Source organism: Loxodonta africana, chromosome 3 (genome assembly GCF_030014295.1).
Source record: "Loxodonta africana isolate mLoxAfr1 chromosome 3, mLoxAfr1.hap2, whole genome shotgun sequence".
Lineage (NCBI taxonomy): Eukaryota > Metazoa > Chordata > Mammalia > Proboscidea > Elephantidae > Loxodonta > Loxodonta africana.
The window spans coordinates 9,598,294-9,604,080 of NC_087344.1; the positions used below are offsets into that span (position 1 = coordinate 9,598,294).

The 5,787-nt window shown below is 43.0% G+C and overlaps 1 long non-coding RNA gene across 1 annotated transcript; it reads left to right on the top strand.

The window, feature by feature from the left end:
* The first annotated feature begins 1,363 nt into the window (after positions 1–1,363).
* LOC135230860 (uncharacterized) lies at positions 1,364–4,771 on the top strand. Its single transcript, XR_010321625.1, has 3 exons — positions 1,364–1,504; positions 1,706–1,824; positions 2,890–4,771. It is a non-coding gene; the product is annotated as an uncharacterized LOC135230860 (long non-coding RNA).
* Positions 4,772–5,787: the final 1,016 nt, after the last annotated feature.

Here is a 5,787-nt window from a genome sequence, read left to right on the forward strand (position 1 = left end):
AGGAATAGGGTTATGTTAATGAGGCCACATCAGTGTATGAGTCAGAATCAACTCGACAGCACCTAACAACAACTTGGCATAACTCTATGTATCCCACATGTAACCCCCTAGATATCACCTGGGTCTATACTCGCCTGATGGAAATCTAAGCTTTGTGTTTAAGCCAATTACTTTTTAGATATGAAAGGGGCAGATTAGGCACAGAAGCAAGCATGGAAAAATGGGAAGATTGATGCCACATGGAGATCTCAAAGGACCAAGGAACAGAAGCTGAAAAGAGATGAGGACCTTCCTTCAGAGATGACAGAGAAACAAAGACTTCCGCTACATCCAGTGCCTTAGAATTTGTACTTCTGTCCTTCTAACTGTGAGAAAATAGATGTCCGTTTGTTAAAGTTACTCACCTATGGTAATTTTGTTACAGCAGTGCTAAGAAGCTAACCCCCCCCGCCCCGCCCACCGATATCCATGGGGACCAGGCAGAAAGGTCCCCCCAGATGCGGCCATGCAGTGGGCTTGCATCCCAGCTGAGGAGCCCTGAATTTAGGAAATCCCTGTTTTAAAGGGGACTGCTAAAACACCTGCACTTCAGAGGGAGACATCTTTACTATAACTCCATCTCCGAAGCCTGTTTGTTATATGTCTGTGAAAAGATAGATCAGGGTAAAGCTTTCAATACCTTGGCACAGAAGGCATCAAAAACTGTGAGGACCCCATGGAAAAGATTCTTTCAACAATACCCATCCACCGTTTCTATGCTGTCTTGGATTCTGGTGGAGTTCCCCATGGCAATCATACAATTGATCATTGTGATTAATCTCACCAACAGGGCCTGGGACCAAATACATTCGATTTGTCTGATGCAGCTTATTAAGGACTCCACTCAGCATGTTGAAGCCAACCTGCATATATATAAAAACAAACCTGTTGCTGTCGAGTTGATTCTGACTCATAGCAACACTATAGGAAAGAGCAGAGCTGCCCCATACAGTTTCCAAGGAGCGTTTGGTGGATTTGAACTTTCAACCTTTTGGTTAGCAGCTGTAGCTCTTAACCACTGCACCGCCAGGGTTTCTTGCACAAACACACGTATATACTTATTGTGCTTTAGGTGAAACTTTATAGAGCAAATTATTTTCTCATTCAACAATTTATACACAAATCATTTTGTGACATTGGTAGTAATCCCCCCATGTGTCAACTCTCTCCCCTTCCACAGCACAATTCCGCAATTCCATCCATCCATCTGTTTTTCCTGTTCCTTCCTGCCTTCTTGACATCGCTTTTGGGCCCGTGTTGCCCTTTTGGTCTCGTATACATGACTGAACTAAGAAGCACATTCCTCATGTGTGTTATCGTTTGTTTTACAGACCTGTCTACCCTTTGGCTGAAGGGTGAACTTTGGGATCAACCTGCATGTTGACCTCAACAATGTGCCCCATGTTTCTGAACACAATCAGCTGAAAAAATTCCATGAATAATCAGGGTCTATCCCATAAACAAGGTAACTTTCCCTTATGTTTCCATATTGATCTTTCTGCTTGGCCCTAGGCATTAATCTGGGTACACCATGGTACCTAGCGATTGCACAGATTCTAACTTTGCCATCAAGGAGAAAACCTAGAGACAGACCTCACAGGGATTTGGTAAAACTCAGAGTTCCCAGTTCAGTTTTGATAATTAAGTCTAGTCTTTGTTTTTGCAGGGATTGTCCGAGTCTGACCTGTTCTGATTGTCTATACCGCCAGCAGGATGGCATTCGTCCACCTTACTGATGACCGAGAACGTGAATGGGAGGACATCCTGAGGTGTTTTGCATGAGAGGTGAAAGAACTAGAGCTGTCCCTTGTTTTCATTAGACTTGCAGTAAGGCAAAGAAGAATGGCAATCAAATTAAGGTAGAGCCAACTGGTGGCAGGTGGCAATCAACCGGTCATTGTATTTAAGGTAATTGCTTGGGAGCGCCACACTAGGGAATTTTCCTTTGTGAGGTAGGATCCAATGATGGAATCAGAAAGACAAAGATTATCAATCGCAGTCTCTCTCCCTCCATAATTCCCTTGGTCTAATGATTCCGACTCATAGTGACCCTATAGGACAGAGTAGAACTGCCCCACAGGGTTTCCAAGGAGTGGTTGGTGAATTTGAACAGCTGGCTTATACAAAATCTGTACAAAATCTATGCGCCTTCTTACCAATCATTCATGACTCACAGATTTTTATAAAACTTAACATTACCATTAGGATTAAATGCTAAAGTCCCCCTTTTTTTCAGACTGCTAACCAGATGTTGTATCCACCGAAATGGTCTGAGCATCTCGCTCAGGAATACTACCCCCAAACCCCACAAATAACAAAAACAAAAACAAAACGCTTTGCCGTCGAGTCAATTCCAACTCATAGTGACTCTACAGGACAGAAGAGAACTGCTGCATAGAGTTTCCAAGGATCACCTTGTGGATTCAAACTGCCGACCTTTTGGTCAGCAGCCGTAGCTCTTAATCACTATGCCACCAGGGTTTCCTTTCTGGGAATGATTCCGTTCAATTACCAAACTAGACGTGTGTACTAGGAGAAACCCTATTAATTGTATTACACCTTCCCCTCACTTATTGACTGTCTTGTTATCCAGCATTTCACGTTTACAGCAATAGTAAAAAATCTACCATCTGACTATTTTTTGCCTTTACGATGTACGTCTGGCAGTAACAAAGGCTGAGGTGACAGGCGAGAGTAACCCTGGCTGTGATGGTTAAGGCTATGTGTCAAGTCGACTGGGGCATGATTCTCAGTGGTTTGACAGTTACGTACTGATGTAATTTGGCAGTTATGCAATGATGTAATCATCCTCAATTTTGTGATCTGATGTGTTCATCTATTTTCTCATAGTGCCGATTTTGCATGACGACCTGGTCTTTGGAGCCTAAACATGTCGGTAAGTGAGGAGTGAATGTAATCTCAACATTTGTATTGGCTTGAGTTTCTCAGCATCCTGCACAGAAGCCAGTTCAGCTATATTCACTGTCACCAAATCTCCAATCCCTTCCACCTCAACCGAACACTTCAATCCTACTGGACCAACATCTCCTCCTCCTGACCTGCCTGGACCGTTGCCATTTCACTACCTAACAGTGACTCTTGCGAAGAATGGAGAGATTCCTTTCTCCACGAAGTGGAAATCATCCCTTCTGGATCTGGTTCTGGACCTGATAACTGGCCCAGATCCCACTATTTCAACTCATAGATGCCCAAGCCTATTGAAGGGCTCGTAGCTCCACCTCCAAGTATTTCACAACTGGTATTCCTGGAAACCTTCTTAACTGAAGCCCGATCAGCTTTAGATACTGTGCGGAGTCTTTGTCTAGACAAACCAGAACGTATACCTGATTTGCTTGCAGGAATAGCTTAAGAGGTGTAAAGGACCACAGGCAAATAGCTGATGGGCTCTTGAAACCTCAATAGCCGGTCTAACCTCCCAGCAAGGTAGACCTAAATATATTCATACAGCTCTTTGCTGCCAGGCTTGTACCCATCTAGGCAAAATGAGGACTCACCCTTTTGGTAGTCTCTACAATTGTGAGCTCAGAATATATATTCAATTACTAATAGCATACACGTGGCTGCACGTACCAGCTTCTTTTGCTAATGTACAAACCCCTAGCATTTTAATCTCCCTCTTCCTTGACCACTGAAATGCTAGATCCACTTTTGCCCTATAAGGGTAATGTACTTTTATTAGCATAGATCGAGTAAGGCTTAATGGTATCAGATCCATTCCACATCACCACCGGATGTCTAAACATATGTTAGAAGATACCTTTGCTCCTTTGTGTTCTGATTACTGGGATCACCATTTTACATATTCACGGATGGGAAAAACCCAGAAGTCAGCCACATATGGCGATCCCTATGCTGACTTTTGGGATGTGGACCGTAGATCTAAATGTGTTAAGCAAGAAGATAATTTTTGTTCTCTGTTTTCCTCCCTGGATGATTCTTACCAGGCCGTGAAGCAATATTTTACTTTCCAGAGGATATGCCCTTAATAATTATCATGATCTTGTTGGCTCGGAGCGTCTATGTAAAGAACGGATTGCCATCACTTTGATCCATACAATCTCTGATCATGTGACTGGCACATAGCTGCTTTGACAAAGGGCTCATATCACACGGCCCATTGGCAATGGACCCATGTATGGAGTGAAGATTACATGGACTACTGCGAATCTTCTGACTCTCACAATAACCTTATTTTCTCCAGTCCCACGGAACTTTTGCTAGACCTACTGAGAAACTGTTCTGTGAACATTCCCAATGTAAGTGACTTATCTCACCGTTACCTTATAAAAACTATGTGAGATGCGGTGTCCCTTGGCAATATGATGTTTCTACTGATGAAATATGACTCATTTGGTCACAGAATGGCCTAATCTCTGTCACTGTGGTAATCTCACATGTTGTTATTGTTAGGTGCCCCCGAGTCAGTTCCAACTCATAGCGATCCTATGCACAACAGCAAAGCACTGCCCAGTCCTGTGCCATCCTCACAATCGTAGCTGTGTTACCGTACATAACACCATATTAGCTACTGCAGAGAAAACATTCTTTAATCCTAACCATTTTGGAGGGCACACAAGGACTTCCTTGGATTTGCAGAACTCAACTAGAGACACAGACTTTTTACTATGATACTTACTGACCGAAATTATATTAACTATCAACAAAATCTGAATTTGGACCCCCCCAACTGAAAATTGGAGACCCTGGTGGTGTAGCGGCTAAGTACGAGGGCTGCTAACCAAAGGGTCGGCAGTTTGAACCCACCAGGCACTCCTTGGAAACTCTGTGGGGCAGTTCTACTCTGTCCTGTACGGTCTCTAGGAATCGGAATCGACTCGATGGCAAGGGGTTTTTTTTTTTTTTTTTTAACTTAAAATAAACATAGCCACGAATGAGGAAAATGCCTCATCTAAGCAATGTTTAACTAACCTGCAGTTCTGTTTAACTGAGCCCACCACCATGTTGAACACTAACGACAAACATAGAAACCAATGGCCAGGATGTGTGCAAAAAAAAGTGTTGGTGGACGCACATGGTTCTGGCTCTCCCAGCAATCCTTCCTGGGGTAATACAATCCTGTCCTTTGTCCACCTCGGGTGTCAATATTGCTAACATTCCTGCTAGGCCTGACACAATAGGACCTTTGGTTCCACTCCTTGATGGTTACAGCTTGGTGCTGTAATGAGATGGAAACCCTGGTGGTGTAGTGGTTAAGAGCTGTCTGTTAACCAAAAGGTTGGAAGTTCAAATCCACCAGGCGCTCCTTGAAAACCCTATGGGGCAGTTCTACTCTGTCCTACAGGGTCGCTATGAGTCGGAATCCTCTCGATGGCAACAGGTTTTTTTTTTTTTTTTTGGTTTATAGTAAGATATTTCTTAATGCTACTAATGTGCCGGTTGACTATGGAACATCTCCTTCTCCCTATGGGAGAATGATCATATACTAATCAGACTTTATGGTGGCCCTTGCCTATTGTGGATTATATCACTTAAAAAAAATTTTTTTTATTGCACCCTTAGATGAAAGTTTACAGCGCAAATTAGTTTCTCATTCAAAAATACATACCCAAATTATTTTGTGACATTGGTTTATGTCATTCTTAATTACAGTAATGAGGTGATGTTTACTGGGTCTCCTGATCATTCTTACAGACACTGTTATCGTTCTTCAGGCACTGTGTGTATAGGTGATATTTTCTCTTGCACCCCCAGGTGAGGGTATGCACA